General features: G+C 39.7%; 1 protein-coding gene across 2 annotated transcripts in view; it reads right to left on the bottom strand.

The window, feature by feature from the left end:
- The window catches only part of LOC127357614 (CMP-N-acetylneuraminate-beta-galactosamide-alpha-2,3-sialyltransferase 1-like), a 59,741-nt gene extending 40,452 nt beyond the window's left edge, over positions 1–19,289 (bottom strand). Inside the window, exons 1-2 of one of the 2 annotated variants that reach the window (XM_051389923.1) lie at positions 18,933–19,289; positions 11,910–11,998 (exon numbers count right to left, since the gene is read on the bottom strand). The gene's annotated coding sequence lies outside the window, so the exon portion shown is untranslated. The remainder of the gene's footprint in view (positions 1–11,909; positions 11,999–18,932) is intronic. The other variant, XM_051389922.1, reaches the window with a different exon arrangement.
- Between the last annotated feature and the right edge of the window lie 308 nt (positions 19,290–19,597).

The raw sequence follows: 19,597 nt of genomic DNA, 5'->3' as shown, positions 1-19,597 counted from the left end.
CAGCTTTGTACAGGGAGAAAATAAGTACTATATAAAATAAAGGATCACAATGCAGACAGAGGAGCAAATAGACTACAAGGTCTCCATCCTTGGCCAGCTTGTGCCGACCCCTGCAGTACCCTGGATTTTTTGTCAACATATAAACTTCCATCTCTCATGCGTGAAAGAACATCATTGACAACTGACCACTTCTTGCACTGTTGTGTGTCCCACCACCACTTAACTTCACTCTCCTACCAAAGAACACATAAAAATGAGTGAGGTCAGCCCTGATGTTGCCTTTCTAGTCAAGTATATCTGAAAAATCCAGAGAGCCATTTGACCAAATGTGCAACATGCAAGCTGCAATTGGCAACATTCTGTCAGGTTCTCTCATTTTTATTTTGACATGTGTGTCCTCATGTGTGCACAAGACCAACAAAGCTCATCGAAAAACTAGAGGTCAAAAACTCAACAGGGAACCTTTAAGCATTAGCGGGCGAATACACTGAAATGCGTCACAAGAAATGCACTGCCAACACAACCATTGTTTTCCGATAGTACGCGTTCGCTTCTCTCTTGTGCCATACGTCACATTTTTCTAGCAGTTGTTAGACACACTTAACAGTAAAAATATTCCCAACTTTTAAGCGCAAGGTGTGTAGTTGCACTGTTTGTCAATGTCACCCTTTGCCCAGGTAGTGGTAAGGTACTAAAGCCCGCCTGTGGCTTGATTTGATTCCACACAGCCAATCAAATCAATTAGTACCTTACCACTTCCTTCCTGTTTTGAAGCAGGTGGATGTGAGAGGAATAGAGTTTGTGAGAGGAATTCATAGCTCATGTCGTGACAATTTCATGTAGGTTGCTTGTCTTTAAAAGAGAGAGAGCAACAACGAGAACTTGACATCTGCTTGAATCAATTTCTTTTACATGTATAATATGTGATTGCCCGGTAGTGCACGCAGCTGCTCCACAGCTGTTTTTCCCAACATGCAAGGTGTTTTTGTAGCGGCCGTGCCTATAGCAATGTGTCTCTGTTCAATCGGGCCGTTCGCCCAGGGGTCCCTAATCTTTTCCCATTCCAAGGCCCCCCAGGTAGCATTAATTCATGGCTGCTGATTTAGCACTAGCTAGCTAGATTTAGCATACTTGCTAAAAGAGACCATCACCAGGCCAACACGGACAATTTATGTGATAAATGATGTTCAGAAAGATGGGCACTGCAAATATGATTTTAACATGTTATACATTATTATAATTTATATTTTATAATAATACACATACATAATACATATGGAACGTAAGTAGGATTAGTAATTTGATTTGATTTTAATAATTTTCCTTTTTCTACCCTCAAATTTTCTGGGGCCCCTACTTTGAAAAACACTGGCTTAGGCTGTCCATCTTTAAGTTATTTCTAAGTTATTACAAAAACTGAATCTAAGTGGATTCAGTAACAGAATAAAAAAACCCTATGGGAAGTCTAGCTTTGACATCTATAAGTGACAAAGATATTCCACACTGACTGATTTCAGTGAAAACGAGGGTGCGTTTTCATTGACATTCACAATTCTCACATATAAAGGGAGCTGGAGTTACACTTGATATCTTTACAAAGGTCAGAGAATTTCTGATGCGGAGAACATCTCAACTGCAGATGAAGAATGATCAGCAAGTGCTACAAAGTGATATGCTGGCGAGCCACTTATACAATATTTCTGCATTCTCTTTTCTCCTCTCACCGAACTTTGTTGAAACCCCCACTCTATACTCAGATAGTACTTTGCATAAATGTCAACCCAAAAGTCAAATAAATGTATTTCATTCTGTAGCACAAGAAAAAGTGCAAACAGAACACTTTTTATGGCTCAGCTGTGGGACTGTAAGCAGAGGTTATAGGATACATTTGATTTCTCTAGAGCTCTTTTTTTTGGGGGCAGATGCATCTCTCATAAAATGAAGGGATCAGGACAGGGCTGAGACCTAAGAGGCTAGACATCTAAATGTTGCATGACAGTGTTGAAGACCAGTCTGCCGCTCCTTTATCCTTTAAAGCAAATGTCCCATTACTTTGACTATCAAAATTATTCATGATGAACAGCAAGCATGTTCGTGTTACTTTGGTTTTGACTTAGTAATATTTAAATGTCCTGGATTCTCTTCTCACATCCTTTAGAATTTCAAAGTGCTCAGTGAAAGTGGAGGAGCTTTATGATGATGCTGTGTACTTTGTACTCAAAGAAAATTCACAAATTGTTTTATTACTCTGTCAATTTTCCCATTAAAACCCCCCTTCTAGCTGTCAGACTGTTCTTTATTGTATGCTGATCAAAGCTGACAAAGCTGATGTTAATAATTGTGAAATACAATGAATCACATGAATATTCAAACTGTGTTAATAATAAATGTGAACCACATGGTTAGTAATAATAATGATGAACTTTATGAATAGCTCCAGACAATGTGACTGGCTTTAATTTGTCAATCAAAATAGATACCAAATAACATCTGGCAGGCCATCACATTTCAAATCCCTGCTATCCAAACATGATAAACCAATGTAAAAGCCAATAAACAAGCAAACAAATATATAAATAAATCACCTGTATTCATTATTAATAATAACTATAATGCTGTTTTTTTCAATGTCTAAGTCTTCAAACGGACAAATAAACACATTTCCAGGGTATTAGCTCTGCTCTAATCCCTTTGGGTAAGTGCCTTCTTGTGCACCACATTCTGTGGACATGTTGTCCTCATTACACACCTTGGATGAGCTGTAATTTAGCTGTAGCAGCAGTGGAAAAATGGTCTGAGGAAGATCCAGCATGTGGTCTATCTCTATATTCAGAGGTTTATAGCGGTGATGGCTATATATATATTATCTGAACTGGAACACAAAAAATGTCTGTCATATCAGCTTTCTCTTTGTGTATCTAACATGTTGCCTTCATGTATCTATCTCTTACAGTGCACACAGTTGACGACACATGACAGTTTTATTATCCTGTTCCTTCAGCCCCACAAATCAAACAATACTCCTGTGATCACCGGGTCTGCTGTGTGTCATTTATGTAAGAATGACACAATGCGAGATTTCACAACATTTCAAGACTTTAAAACTAGATTCAAACACAAGACATGGTCTCAAGTTCATAGTCTGACTGATAATAGATTTTTGAACCAATTACTATAATGACATTAGATCATAAACTGTAAAATCAAGGGCATATGCTCAGATGTGCTGCTCTGGTTTGCCATCTTCTGCAGTTGTCCACTATTTTCGGGTAAGACAAAAGTAAGGAGTAACAAGCCATTTGAATTTCAGTAATTGTAATTCCATTATTTAAACATACAAGGAGTTTTGAACTGGGTTTGAAACTGTATGACCTACATAACCAAACAAGACCATCAGGAAGAGGACTGGCTATTTCTATGTAGTTTTTCTTAACGCCTGCAACTGCAACCGGGTCGGATTTGGTCAGATTACCCAACATTGAAATCAATGAAATGAGGCGATCAAAAACACTACCGTTTTTGTCCACAGGGGTCGCCAGAATCAACACAACATAAAAGTTCCTTGTGGATGTTAAGATATTTCCCTGGAATAGTGAATATATATCTGTACCAAATTTAATGTAAATCTATCTCATAGTTGCTTCAGCCTTGAGCAGAGTAGAAGATGAAATCAACAGACTAACATTGCCATCCCAAGCACCACACTGCTAATAAAGGTAAAAATAAGCTACGCTAACACTGTGTCTAAATGTCTCGAAACATACAGTATTTGGGTGTTTCTATAGGCTCCTGCAATTTCATATAACTTATCAGCAGACATATACACTAATACTGATATATTTGCAATGAGCTAATATCGGGCGATATTCAATTCAATTCATTATTATCATTATATTATTTATTTGTATAGCGCAGATATAATTGGCCAACTGTCTTTTTCTCAGATTATAATCTGAAGACTTTTGGGGTATATTTATTCTACATCCTGTCCTCTAGATAAACGTAGAGCAGTGGGTGGGTGGCTGTCTTTGTTTTGATTCTGATTCGTCACTCTGTGCCATGCCTGCAGGAGGTGCTATTTTACATAAATCTTACATAATCTACCTTTGAGCTGAAAAGGGGAATTTTGGGGGATTTCCCTCCGCAACAGAATATCAACTAGAAATGCAGGTCTTATCCTCTGGAGAAGAAAGTTTTAATATTTAGCAGGAAATGTATTTTCCCAGTTTCTGTCAGCAATGTCTGTCTGTTAATGCCTTACCTTCCTAGAGCTTATATACGCTGAGTAAATGTATCCCTCAGTGTACTCTAAGAATGTTGCTTTTAAGGGCACTTCAAAAGTCTTTTGGGGGGCTATGAAGGTTCCAACTAGAACTCTCTAAGGCTACTCTCCACTTTTTTGAAGAATAGTTTGCCTCTCTGCTTGCCTTTCCACTCATATTAACTTTGAATATAAATCCTAAAGGCATGGGAAATAATTCTTGTATCTATAGTCTTCTGATTGTTTGTATAGATGTTCAGTCCCCAGCAGGCCCAGCTTCACAGAGATGCATGCAGACTCACATAAAATGTGTACCTCCTCTGTGTTTTAGGCCCTTGTCAGAAACCTTGTCCTCATAAAATATTAACCACTCTGAAGTATGCTGTGATTTTATATTATGAATCAGCCTGAAAAGGTTAGTGAAACTGGATTCTGCAGATAAAACACAGGGTTAATCTGAGTCTAAGGCTCACCCCTGCCACCAGTATACTAAACGCTGTCAACACTTCAAAACCACTCTAATGTGCAGCCATGCACATCCCATACCAATGATCAATAAGTAGTCATGGGCAACAGGGAGCCTTTGATCACGGTACAATATTTGCGATCATGCCTCATGTGTGTGGAAATGCACGATCAAAACAGTGGTGTGTCTCTCTGTACTGACAACACTTGCCTTGTTGCCAGTGGCGACATGGATATTTGAGAGGTTCTGATGAATGTAAACACTGGTCATTAGTTAGTCTGTATTGATGTAAAATATAGAAGCAATTCATCTTTTGGCCATGGAAAAGAACCAATTAGCATCAGTGTGATTTTAGTTCCCCTATGTTGAGCTTTCTCTGAAATCAAAGATGAAAAGGTTGAATCTTGATTAATGTTTCTTGCTCTCTGCGCTGATTAGACTGATTAGCAGCACTTGATATGTATGTTTTTAATTGTGCTATTACACATCTTAAAAAAATGGCTGCTAATGAAACAAGGCATCTTAAGCTAGACAGACACTGTACGACTTTATTAATCTAGTGTTGGATGAGTTTTGTGATATCATATATTTTTCCTACATCACCAAATCCTATGAAAAGACAAAAACCTGCAAGGAATTGATCCTACTAACAAGTATTATCTGTGTATCCAAGTATTCCTTCATCACCATGAACACACAAACTGTAGTTTATTTATAACCAGCTGCACACAGATATATAGAACACAGCAGTGGTTCCCAATCTGTGGGTCGCCCAAGCCTCACATGGGGTTTGTAAGGCCTTCTTGACTTTATGTAATGTAATGGATTTAAGAAAGCTTAAAAAATATACACAGTAGGCCTACATCTCAGTAAGATCTAAACTTTGAAGATGTGAACACAAGCTATATTCACAGAGCCTCCACTCTGCTAAAAAGCTTGACCCTGCAATAGAAAAGTATGTAGTTAAAGCAACCAAAGAGGTGTATTGTACAGTTGGTACAATTTGTTCTCTACTGTTATTGTTATGCATTGAATATAATATGAAATATCCATAAAATATGTCACTTAGGGGTCATCAGCTAACCTTTTCTTTAGAATATTGTCAGCCTTATCCTTTATCTCACACTAGACGTTTTAAATAATGTACAACTTCTACACTTCCACTGAATGTAACACTGATTTTATTCACTGACTATTCCACAAAAGCTTCAAGAAAGAGAAGGCTGGTAGTTAATGCTGCCTGGATTACGTTTTCTATCAACATAATGAGAAAATGTTGTCAATTAATGCAAGTGTGCAGGCTGTTGATAGAGAACTTATCAGTAAAATATTCATTGACAACCTATTTAATTTGTTTTCTGTCAGAATATCCAATCTTACAATGCAACATCTGCTCGTAGGGACTACAGCATTATTAAACTTTATTATGGTTGTGTTTAGTCGCAGGCAGCCCTTGATTAAGGTTAGGGTAAGATCACGGTTTTGATTTAATAAAGAAAAAAGAAGCGCAAGCACCTTCCACCCCGACTTCCTCTCAGTACATAATGTTGGCTGTTTATTCAATTGGAAATTGTTTCCTGTGAACATAATCCAAGCAGCGGTAACGTCCACGTAATTGGTAAAAAAAATAAGTAAGTACTTTATAAATGTACAGTAATTGCTTGGAGACGTTGTTGCATGATGCCAAACCTTTCACCTGACACAAGAGCTATGACCTTGTGATGTGGTCGAAAGCCCCGAAAAGAAGCGAATAGGTGGACCTTGAGTTGGAAGTGCTCTGTCTAACTACTCTATAAGAATAAACTCTGATGCTTAGACTGTAGGCCATTTTAGGAATTTGAACACATGATCAATGGTGGCGAGGACAGCTTTGTTTTTGTATTCACTGCACACATTCATTAGACGCTTTTATTTATCCACAATCACTATGCAAGGCAAATATGTAGCACCTTTCAGAGATCTATTCTCTTTATACTGTGATAAAATTAATGAATGGCACTCTCTTTTCATTCAGTCAGTGCTCTGAAAAGTCGATGCAGGACCGATTCCATCAATGTCAATATATTCATTCTCACAGTTATTATTATATTTCATGAAACAGCAACTCACCCTCAGGTCAGGTTTAAATGGGTGAACATCTTTCATGAGGGGAAGGCAGAAAAAGCTCAACTGACTGATTTTCATTTTACTTACTTTCATCACATTCACTCTTGTGGATAACTACAAAATATTAAGTCTCCACTTTTGATGCACTCGGGAGGCAACGGGAGCAATAAAATAAGTTCATTCCAATTTGCAGAGAGTGAAGTGAAATCGTTAGGGTGGATGCAGGAGATCACTAGCCACTGGAGATAAGGAAAAACTCAATAATGGTGGTATTATCCTTTAAGCTGATTACCAGCCCCTATGAGATGTCAAGGCCTAATCTGACAAAGAGATTGTGTGTGTTTACTTGGATGATGAGAAAGTCATAGATGTGATTCACATCTTTACTGGATCCAACAGTGAAGCAACTTTTTTGTCTTCTATGGACTTGGGTCATTTGATTAACTGGAGGTGAGGATCTGTCTGTTTCATTTCCTCTGCCCCGTGTTCTTTTCTGTGGCTCAGCTTTGATAGCAACACGGGCGACACCGACAAATTTAGCTTGTTTGATCAAGGAAAATGAAAGCTACACAGTTTGAAAGCCACACAGGCACTAGTTTGTGTTTCCATTTGTAAGAAATGAGATGGAGTCCGTCAAGCTGTGAAGCTCAGTGGGTGAGTCCAGCACAACAGTGAATCAAAGGTGGAGTAACACAGCCAACTGCAAATTCAACTCTTGGTTTTGACTATGCACCACACACTGTATGTTAGAATGGGAAGTTTAAAAGTGTACGTGCTTTGGCACTTTTTATAGCCTCCACAGTAGGACTGAGGCTAAAAATGATGAAAGTACTTAAATCAGAATTTAATTCATTAATCTCAGGAAAGGGTAAATTAAAAAGTCATATTATATAAGACCCAGGAATGCTCGTAAATTACATTCATGTTGTACATTTTGTAATATACAGCTGTTGTATAGAGCACAGACAAAATTCTTACTGGTACCAGTACAAATACGTAAATACGAGCAAATAGGTTAGGGGGACATGGTGGTAACATTCAAGAAAGGTATTGTGTTCTCCCAAGGCTGGATAACCAACTGTTCCAGGCTCCAGGCCATATTCATAGCATTTCAGTAGTTTTTATTTTGCACCACTAAAGTTCAATATAAGGCCAGGACCTTACTTTGAGTTAATGTTTTTAATGTATTGTACTGAGGGAACCTGTATCAAAATCTAATTAAAATAGCTTTTTTAGTTTATTTTGTTATTTGCAGGGTGCATATGATTAGTAAGCTTTTTATAGAATTACCACAGACTAATATTAATTAGGTATTTAGAAAATTCTGTAAAACATAAATAATTCTGGACATTCAAACAGTGCTATGCTGCAATAATGCAGCAATTAATAGGAGCTGGTAATACACATTGTGCTGTGTAGACATTGTGTAACAGGTTGATCCAGCCATGCATTCACCACTCTGCTGCTCCCAGTTTCTCTTTTTATTAGAAACACAGTTTTCCCTCCCTTTACTTTTTCTGATGGAATCAGTGCTGAAGGAATGCATGTTATTCTGAATTTATCAAAACGATATGTAAACACATGAGAACTGCTGAGTTTGCATTCACGGCAAACAGAAAAAAGGGAACAACACAAAGTCAGAAAACAGAGACACCTCTTAATAAAATATAAAAACTGGGGAAATCTTATAAGCCTGTTTCAAATCAATGCCTGAATTTAATCATATACCACAGAAACTACAATTTCTTTTGTAATATACATTTATTTTAAAAACAAACATCAAACCATTTACATTTTTCAATACCCTCTCTAGCCATAGCTTTGTGTTTTGTTCCCTATTACCCCAGTACCCCAGTTATTTAGTAGGTGGCCTGCATTTAAAAAGCCAACCCCTGATTCTTCAAATTGTCAGTATTTTAAACCATTTTTCCACAACAAATATATTATTGTACCACATGATTATACAGTAGGTAATGAGAAACCAGGTACCCCATAATACCCCATACTTATATTATAATTTACCTTTATATCTTTCGTCATCTTCATCTTCTTCTTTAATTTTTATCTACAATTCTTACTGGTAATTAATCATAATATAACCCACTGGTCCTAAATACCCAATTAATTTAGGGCGTTTTCACACAAACCTCATTTGGTCCGGACCTTCGGACTTTTCAGTTTGGTCCAAACCAAAATTGTAGGTGAGAAAGGTGCCACAGACCAGGGTCCAGATCAAAAGACCAAAATTTGGTCCGAACTAAAGAGGTGGTCTCGGTCCGGATCAAACTGAACCATGGTTCGGTTCATTTACAGTATGAAAACACTTTTTGGATGGTTCGGACTTTCGGACCAATTACAGGAAGTTAGGCATACATACCATTGAAGAAGAAGAAAAAAACAGAAGAAAACCCCCGCCAGAACGAGCAGAAAATGAGTTGTGGAAGTACGTGGGGAGAGGAGGAGATTATATGTTTATGTTGGTAGTAATACCATAATAACGCAATCGGGATTTGCTCATTCATTTTCATTCATACGGAAAAGACTACCCGCCAAAATGACAACACGCCAACGTCAGATGCACGCCTGTCTACTCACCAACCAAAGGGAGACGCAACACACGTACGTGGTGACAACACGCCGTGGGTACGTCATGGAAAGTTCTTTAGTGCGCTAGCAAAATTACTATGTGAAACCGAAAATAACGGGATCAAATGTATACAATGTAATTAAACACAAACCTTGGTCCGGACCTTGGTCCGGACTTTTAGGTGTGAAAACACCCTTAAAAGCTGAGATAAAAAGAGGGAAACATGGAGATTTCTAAGTCCGTTAAACACAATGAAAACTGCAATCACAGATTGGAGGTAATACAGCAGCGGGATCTCACCCAGATCAGGAGTTTCCTCTGAGATGAATGACTGTGCAGAAAGTAGCTCATCAGGGGAGCAAAGAGACCAGCAGCAATATTAACAACAGCAGTGCACACTGTGTGCTTGAGTCTTCCAACTCCGTGGATATAAGAGCTCATTTGCATGTTTGCAAGGTTTCTGGGCTGTGCGGTCAGGTGGCAAGACACACACCACTTTCCCCTAAAAATAACATCCAGTTCATCTTAATTATGCAAGAAGATGCACTCGAGATGATGTGGAAAGGCATCTTAGGGGCGGACAAAACTTGAGTTTTTGATAATTCTGAAATGAATCAAAAAATGATCTTTATTGTACTATGACTTTATTAAACTCCAGGCCTGTATTTGTAGCCTACAGAGTATTAAATAAGATGCATTTTGTACCAAGCATAATGAATGTGAAAATAAAATAATGCTTGTTGTTGAGGTCCTCGCAGGGATTCAAACCAGTTAGTCAAAGAAAAGTCAACTTCCCAGTCAACTTGACTAGTTTTCTGTAAAAAAAACAAACAAACAAAAGAAAACAGCAAACACCTCACATCTATAAAGATATTACATTGGGGGTATACCAGTAAGCAATAACATTTATAAATACTACAAGACATTTTAAAATCAATGAAACGTCATTCAAAAGTGGTGATATTTATTGATAAGAGCTGTATAGTTGGCCAGTTATGCTAATAAGTCACATCTAAAAGTGTTTTAATATTGGATGGACAATAGATAATAATATGTTCGAAAGCTCTGCACTGTACAGTAGCTGCTTGAGCTAACGTCAGTGTTAGCTTCACACAGACTGCTTCACGGCTCTGGATCCTGAGGGTCTTAATTTACAGGTGAACCGTTAAAATGATATGATGTGCTTAAAGCAATATTTTTTTGCAATTTGGGAAATACACTTTTTTTTGCTTTCTTGCCGGGAGTTATAAGGGAAGATCAATGCCACTCTTATATCTCGGGCGTGGCTCAGAGGCAGGCGGGTCGTTCCTAATTGGAAGGTTGTGGGTTCAATCCCCAGCTCGGTGCCAATGTGAAGTATCCGAGCAAGATACGAACCCGATCCATGCCGTGCACGGTGTGTGAATGTATGAATGTTAGTTTCTGTTCGATGGACTTGCCATCACGAGTGAATGTGTGAAAGGGTGAATGTGGCACTAGTGTAAAAGCGCTTGAGTGGTGGAAGACTAGAAAGGCGCGTAAAGTAAGGTCCATCCATCCACCATCCATATCTGTACAGTAAATATGAAGCTACAGCCAACAGCGGGCTAGTTTAGCTTAGCATAAAGACTGGAAACAGGAAGAAACAGCTAGCCTGGCTCAGTCCAAAGTAGGGGTATCCATACACTTGAGTATCGCAATCTTTTGTTTTGTTTTTCAATTCTCAGAAACGTATCGATTTTTGTGTTTAAACCCCGAACATAGCAGATAGCAGTGTTGTAAATGTAAACTGAGGCTGTGATGGTGGAGGGATTGTGATGAATACAAACGCCGATTTCACTGTTAAAAAAGTAACTTTTTAACTTTTATGCATATGCCGGTGTTCCAAAGAGTTGAACGTTTTCCAAAAATTAGATTCAAGAAATATCACAATAAATTGCTTGATTCCAGTCTCACGATATATTGTGATATATTGAATCATAACCCCTGCCTGTATTGTGATATGTATCATATTGCCAGATTCATTCCAATACACAGCCCTAGTCTAAAAATCTGCCTACCAGAACCTTTAAAACGTCTTGTTTGTTTAATTTGTACAAAAACTCAAGTGTTTTGTGGGAGGTTGTGTCGGACTGTTTCTTTTCTTTTCCAGAAAACAGCTAAGACTTTTCTTTTGTTCGTTTGCCAACTTACATAATTAACATTAATTTAGTATAGCTGAGTAAATTTACAGCTGACAGTTGTCATTATGACTGGTGAGATAAACAACCTTTTAATTGCTACAGGTTGCTGGGACACTGTTAGCTTGTTATTTATGTAAGTCACCAATTAAAACTGTTACGGTTTGAAAATTACACTCAAATCCAGATTGTACTATTAAATATTTAGTCCAATAGGGATCGTAGTCTGCCATGAAGCTACCGTACATTTGCCACCATATTTTAAACACAATGAAAAATGAATAAATGTTAAACAAGGACACACAATGCCACAGACACCAATCACCTTACACAGTTCAGCAGTGTTGCAAAGAGGAGCTGAGGGAATGACCCTGGTTCAGGGTGTCATCTGCAGACAGTTCAATGCCTCCTAATAACCCCTAAGGACACAGTCATGGAAAAGTGAATAAATGGGTGGTAAAACAAATGAATGATTACACACAGAGCTAGATATTCTAAAAAAAAAGAAGCATGCATTACAGAATGACTGGGGTGAGTAAACTCCAGTCACCAGCAATCAATCATTAACTGTAAATGAAACTAGCATTTTTTTAAGTGTGCTGGTGCTGCGAATGCTACAAGGCTGATCAGGGGATCTGGTCAGGACAGAGGGAGTGATAAATGGCTCCAAATGTCAAGATATTTTTTGGGGAACCTGGTGCCCTCTGGAACAAAAACACAGTGCTCAAGTCAAAGAAAAATTCCATCGTTCAACCTGACGGCAAACCAAAGCGCACAGAACCAAATCAACCACCAGCTGAGTCAAAGGGAAGATCTCTATCGTGGACTTCACAAACTCTGTGGATGGATCCAGAGAGAAGTGAGCAGTCTGAGGAGGGAAAAGGGCGATAAATCCTAGATTCAGATGAACACAGATGGTAGAAACTCATCGAAAAGGGTCACGGTTGTTATCAAAGGAATAAGTGCAGGGTGTTCACCATTACATAACCAGGAGCTCTCGCTTTCCATTTTTAATACATTGTCAGAAATTAGCTGCCTTTCATTTTTACCTTTTGCTAGTTACTTCAGCATATCCGAATGAAAATGGAAAAAAATCAAGTAAGATTTTAATAGACTTTCATTTCAGCCTTCGAGGCAATAAAACTAGAAAATTAGACAGAGCCTGTGGACTTGTGATATCCATGGTACTATATCCATGCAGAAGTCAGCCAGATGCATTTCCAATACTGATTAAAGAATTACTGAAGACAGTAATTATTCATAACCATTATAGAAGCCGACTAGCATGTGTGTGGTGCTCTGATGAAGACCTGCGCTCATTCTGATGTGTTTCAAGGACTTTCTTTGGATGTTTTGGCACAGTACCCAACTACTATGTGCACAGAAACATTATTCAGTGTATTAAAACATAACACTAATTTGACAGTTTTCAGCAGTTTGGAGCCATGGTAAACTCTCAGTATGATTAGGAATAATACAATTTCAATGCAAGAAATTGACTCAATGTGGATGTGTATGTAAGATGTAGAGGTATAGGTTTTTGGAACAGTTCAACATTAAAGGAAATATTATTCCTGAGACTGAAATGAAAAACTCAATAAAATTCCTATCTGTGCATTAAAGCAGCGATGATCAATGTTTTTATATTAACAATCATAACCATGACTACAGGTTACTGACTAAAGGTTAAAAAAGGGTTGCTGGCAGTGATAGCCCACAGAGGATTATGACACGACTGCAGTTCCCTTCATGCTCTGTGGAGCCTTTTAGCATCTTTTGGTTCATTGTTTTAGTTTTACAGCCCACTGGCTACTGTTCAGTGTTGTTTTTGGCGAAAAAGCTCAAAATGCCTGATGTATGCTATCTTCCCAGCATCAAACGACAGAGTTAACAACCAGTGAGTGAATATAGTGGAGCATTTAGCAGCTCAGGGGCCAGACAGTTCACTCCAACAGAGCTAAAAACTAATTTGGACTTAAAACTGCCGAGTCACCAGAAACAAGACTCCAAGTGAATGCTAATGTTGCTCCATAGCCACTGTTTGCTAACACGTTTTCTGCTACCCCGAAGTAGCCTAAAAATGTCAATACCTGTTTAAGTACGGCGCTTGAGTCAGGACGCGGTTAGCCTAGCTTTGCGTAAAGACTAGAAACAGGTAGCTGGGACACCAATTTCCACAATTGCTTTTATTTGTTTAGTCTGGAAGTTTACAGAAATGTAAAAACCAGATTTTGTGATTTTAGGAGAAATCTTGGAGCTATTTAAATCAGCCCAGTAGGCTACTCTTGTGCAGTGTCACCCTACTCCAGCTTTGTACTTAACACGCAGACACAATTGATACTGACCTTCTCATCTCACTCAAACCAAACAAGTAATTAAAAAAATTTTAAATCATTCCTATAACTGGTGTATAACTTAGATGTCTAAACATTTTTTGCATTTTTCAAAAGAAATACAGGAAGAAAATGCACAGTTAAAGCTATGTTACAGTACCTCACTCGTAAAAAAAAAAAAAAACTTCCTTTTTTTGCCAAACCATTAAAGCCTCTTTTTCACTCTGCTCCTGCTTGTATTCAAATAAGCAGCTCATTATGTGGCTAAATCTCAAATTTGGCTTGTCTCAGGTATTCTAAGTGCCCCGGCAGTTAAGCAAAGAGGAGTATTTACATTTCTCCCGCTCATTATTCCTGGAATGACCTCCAGAGCAAAATTAGACTACACTCTGTGCCTCCCTGGGTCCAGTCAAGGAGAAGTCCTTTTCAGAGAACGGAGTTGCTGTTTTCCATAGTATGTTTAATTAATGAACTGTTATTAACGATGGTAGCAGCAGAGCATTAGGGGAAGTAATGATTCTACTGTCAGTAATTATAGCAGGGATAGGCCTGTTTATTATGATTAGTCTCTATAAGGCAGTCTGCTGTTTTTATTACTGTTTGTGGCTTGTCAATTATTCTATATACCGCTATGTTTTAATTGTCTTTTGCAACTTAGCTACTACTTATTGTTAATTTCTGAATTTCTGATTTAACATGAGCTGGGTATGCTGAAAATAACTCATTTCTCTTGGGTAACATATTGTATATGTACTGTAGGTTGAAAGCAGACAACACATGCTGCCAAGGCTCTGGGCCTAAACACAACGGTTCCTGGAAAAATAAATGGCAACAACCACAAATCACACACAGATCCAGATCATCCTCTGCTCCGCTGTACCACGTTAACACATTCTGCCTGGGGCTGCTAACACAACACAGTTACAAAGCATTTTTAAGCATTTCTCTCTGCTCTACCTATCAAGATATAGTACATTGTCTAAATCCGCTTTACATTTCAGATTCCCATTGTGATCAGAGAACAAAGGGATGACACATTTGGGAATTAGACTGAACTTTAGATGCTTGTGCGGCAACACAAAACAGCCCTATTGACTATGTGATGAGAAAAGACAAAGGTCTTTTGTCCACCAGGAGCATGGCAATGCAAGGCACATTTTTTGTTTGTATCATACACAGGACACACCTGTCTGGCCTTTTGAAAGGACAAAACATTATGATTCACGTGGGCTAGGAACAGTTAGTTGAGATTTAAGAGGGTCATGGGTGAATTTCCATCCATAGCAACACAACTCTCAATCATGTACATGTAGAGGAATCTCACACTATTCAGGCTACTCTGTGAGTTCCTGGTGTGAGTCTCCAGTTCATTGTGAAAAGCAGCTGCACTATCTCTTGATTAAATCACTGCCTTTTCCCACACAGTTTACTGCTCAGTGTTATAACTGTGCTGAATAAAAGACTTAATGTGGATTCAGTTTTAGAGTGAAAATCTTTTGCTTGAATCGATTTTTTACATTCATCCCCACGAATAGCAAAAAGGACTCACACGATTGTCCCATCATCCTTAAATCACCTCACAGATGCTGCAACAAACACTAAAAGCCTTTCTCACACCAGCTATTGTTCATAGTCACAGGCTAAACGTATTTTTTTCCCCACAAATCACAGGCAAACAAACCTACACAGGCTGTGTGTTGATGTGCTGCCACATCAAATCCCCTGTGGTATTAGAAATCTGAAACAGAGAGGTGTGGTGTACGAAGACGTGTGCATCAAAAGATTCCACTAATTTCTCAGTTGTGTTTTTTTTTTTTTCATGCCAGCTTCAAAAGGCCTGTTTAGCCACGTAGCATGAAATAACCTTTTACTGCTGCACCGCCATTTTAGTGAAGTTGGCCAGGCGCACTTGAGTGTCTTTTCTTCTCCTTCCCTACCTCTGTCTCTCTCTCGCTCTCTTTCGCTGTCTGTCTCCTTTTAAGAGGGCCATACCCACATAATGCCAAGGCCGGTGGTTTTTGCTGGGAGCACCTGGTGAGTTAAAGGCTAGGCCAGGTGGTACACAGCTTTGACTGCCAATTAGAGCGGTGACCATGTGAGAGCTGCCCGAGATAACTTCTAATTAACAATGGACCTCCGAGGCATAACAATTAGCCTTTTCCTTCACATAAACCCACAGAAAGGATGCATGTCAAGCCCACTCACAAAATCCTTTTATTTTTACCCTTTTTAGTTGCCAAATAATATCCTACTGAGGACAAAGCAACAACAACAAAAAAAACATGCAGGAACTAAAGCTAATCCTGAGCAAAGCCTTGTAGAGAGACAGAGTGTATGGAGAGCATACATATTGTATAGGCAAGTCTCTGTTTGAGCAAAGAATAAAGGCATCTTTCCTGACAGGGTCGGAGAAGCTGCAGACCTGTCAACATGACTACAAGCAGAATAAAAGCTACAAAAGACTCTTTACATTGATGATGACACTTAGGCAAACTGTGCTGACGGAGTGATGGTCTCAGCCTAACCCGTTGTACCAGAACACGATTAGGACAGCGAGGGGACCATTTGTGGAGAACGGCTCAGCTTGACAACAAAATGATGAAAGTCAAGGATGTGGCGTGTGTCCATCAAAATCTTTTTTTTTGGGGGGGTGGCTCCTGAGGATATTGTGATATGGAGATGTATGGTTATGTTGCTGAGCTAGCCATCAGAAGGAGGAAACATCTGCTGCACAGTACAGTATGGTTTTACATAATGCATCCGTCCCTCTTGAAATGCGCCAGCTGTGGAGTCCCTGCCTCTGCTCCTCCAAAGGCACCTGCCAATAAGTATTATCAAACAAGCGGTCCGCAGATAAAAGCCACGCAGTAATTTGACAAGCCTAATTGCCGGAGTGATGTGCAGTCTCGACGTCGCTGATTGCGCTGGGGAAAGATTAAGACAGCAATCAGAGGATGGCTCACTTTGTCGCGGAGGCAGCTGCCTTTAAACAGTCATTTTTGCATTCATCTGCGATAACAAAGTGAGTTAAATGTAGCCAGGATACAGTAAGATGTCGTTTTATAAATGCTCACATCGAGTAAATGCCATGTATTCTTCCATGTGTGCCCAGAGTTTAAGAAGTCTGCTCATGCTTGGGGGAAAGAAAAAAAAAAGAATGGTGCTGAGGTGTTTCTTGGAAAATAGCCAGGACTGTTAAGTGGAAACAGAGGGCAAATCAAAAAGCCAGGGAGAAGTCCAAGGGGAATACTGTGAAGGAAAAAGACTGTCTGTGACTGAGCCGAGAGGCCTGCACAAAAGACACTGACTGTTAGTGAAATATACTTGTACATGCTGCAGATACATGCAGACCACCCCTCGAGGGACTGGAAACATTTCTGCCGTTGCCGCTGCAGTCTTGGTCCCAGACCTTGTTGGAAAGCCGCGTACTTAAAGGGTCTGATTGGGTCTGTGGTGAGCCACGGGGATTCCTCTGTCTGGAGCAGAGTCTGAATGCCAGAGCTGAATAACTGATTACAGTAAAGCCCACGCTGACTTAACTCAGCCTCCACGCCGCGGCAGCTAAGGACTAGGAGGATATACCTCGCAGGAAAGATCTTAAAACTGGAAGTTGGATTGTGAGAGAAACTTGCACAAACTTTGAATGAGATGTTAGGCGCCCTCGTGGAACGATATACGTTTCTGCTCGCCGTGGCGTGCTTTGAAGTGGAAACAGCAGCACAACTGCAGTTTCATCAGACTTTTCATTGCAGCATGTCTTCATCTGGCTGGCAGCTGGTGAGAGTTGCCATGATTCACACTGACTCATTGCTCCTTCCATGCTCCATTGTTAAAAGGAGCCCACAAAGGACTTCCTTCCAGAGGAATCACACAGATCTTTTGAATTAAAACGTATATACAGATGAGAAGGTCTGCACTGAAGACTGGCTGAAATGCATTTACACATTTCTCTCAGAATAGCTCCTCTGTCTTTCACAGTGTAACAAATGGCAATTGCTTATGGCAACCACAATTTCCAGATGTAATTGGGTTCCTTGATAATGGATGCCACCAGAGCACCCCATCTCCATCTCTGCCACCCTCCTCTCTAAATACTGCAGCGCCGGTCCCCCAAGGTCACGCCATCCAATCTGATTGGAGACGTGATGAGGAGCCGGCTGAGCTAATGTATTCCACTTGCTTATTATTTATAATGGCGTGGAGAGGTTTCAGTGGAAAATTAACCAGCGCGCCGCAGACACCTTCATTAGTAAATGAGGTGACATCTCACACAAAATACACAACAGAGAGGATCATTTCAAAACTCATAACCCATAAACCAGGAGTTTACTCACTCTGGGATATTACGCTGACAATGAAACAGAGTGATTAATGTTTACAACAAATTAAAAGGATTTCTGTCAGAGGAAATTGCTGTTTTACTTAATGAGGCTGCTTCCAGGACACCAGACAAACACACCTACTGTAATGTGATACCTCTCCACTGCACATCTGCTGTATATTCAACAGTTGCTTTAGCCTGGTCCATAGCTGAACACAGTGGATGCTATATAGTCTTTTTTAAGTCAGAAAGCTGAGCCCGACCACAGAGCCAAGAAACCAGAACCAGTTCTCAAAAAGAAGAAGTTGCTTTTTCTCAACGTGACACTACAGTGTGGGCTGGAGGCTGATTGAAAACAGGAGAAAATCAAGAGAAATATGCGCACACTGAAACCTGAAAAGCAGGGGTATGAATTATGACTGAAATTATAAGCACTGGCAACTACTCTTATAAATCTCCTGGTGTGGTTTAAACAACAGAAGCATGCTGCTGCTTTCTATTACACACCCAAGCGTTAATATTTCTTTTTTGCAGAAGAAAGTTGCAGTGCAACACCTGGTCGGCAGCACTTAGGGACTTTAAGCCTTCATGTGCGCTGCTTTGTTTTAAGGAACTGAGATTAAAAGCTATAATTAGGATATAAGGTGATACTAGTGCGCTCTGTAGGGTTAAAAGCATGCCTTGTGTCTGGATACTCACTCAAAGTGGAGCCCGGGCTGCGAGTGAAGTCCCGTTATTTCCGTGCGGTGTGGCGGCAGCTCCACGGAGAGCGAAACGCGAGCAAATCAGCCCCGTCACAGCTTGAAGGGTCCCAATTTAAGGGAGAAAACAAGCTCCAAACTGGCAACCTCACACCACATCACAGCTATCTTTTTTTTTTTTTTAACGTGAAAACACCGCGAGTGCTCTGCCCTGCTGGAACAAGACGCACGCATCCGTGCGTTTTTCTGCGAAGGAGGAGGATGGGAATAGTTTCTCCTCGCCGTTACTCGCTCCCAGGCAATGAGAGAGAGCATGCATTTTAATTCCTGAGCGCTGACCATGAGGGGCACAACACTGCTACGCCCCTCAGCATCCTCACTCACACACTCTCACATCAGGATTTTTTTTTTTTTTTTTTTTGGCATGCGTCCCCAGGTCCTGCTGCTATAGCCTCCAGCTTATGGCTGCAGGAATGAAACAATAAGCACTAATAAAGAATTAATCTGCCTTTATGGGCCACCTTAATATCTCGCATCCGCTCCTTTTACTGCAGTTGTAATGGTCTTATATTATTAAACACACTTAATAAGTGGCTCTTACAAGCTTTTGATTCATAAATCTAAAATTCCACATGCGCTCTGTACTCTTCCTGTAACGTCCCT

This window comes from Dicentrarchus labrax, unplaced genomic scaffold, assembly GCF_905237075.1.
Source record: "Dicentrarchus labrax unplaced genomic scaffold, dlabrax2021, whole genome shotgun sequence".
Taxonomy (NCBI): domain Eukaryota; kingdom Metazoa; phylum Chordata; class Actinopteri; family Moronidae; genus Dicentrarchus; species Dicentrarchus labrax.
Note: the sequence above shows the minus strand (reverse complement) of the source record. Positions and strands in the feature narration are given on the sequence as shown.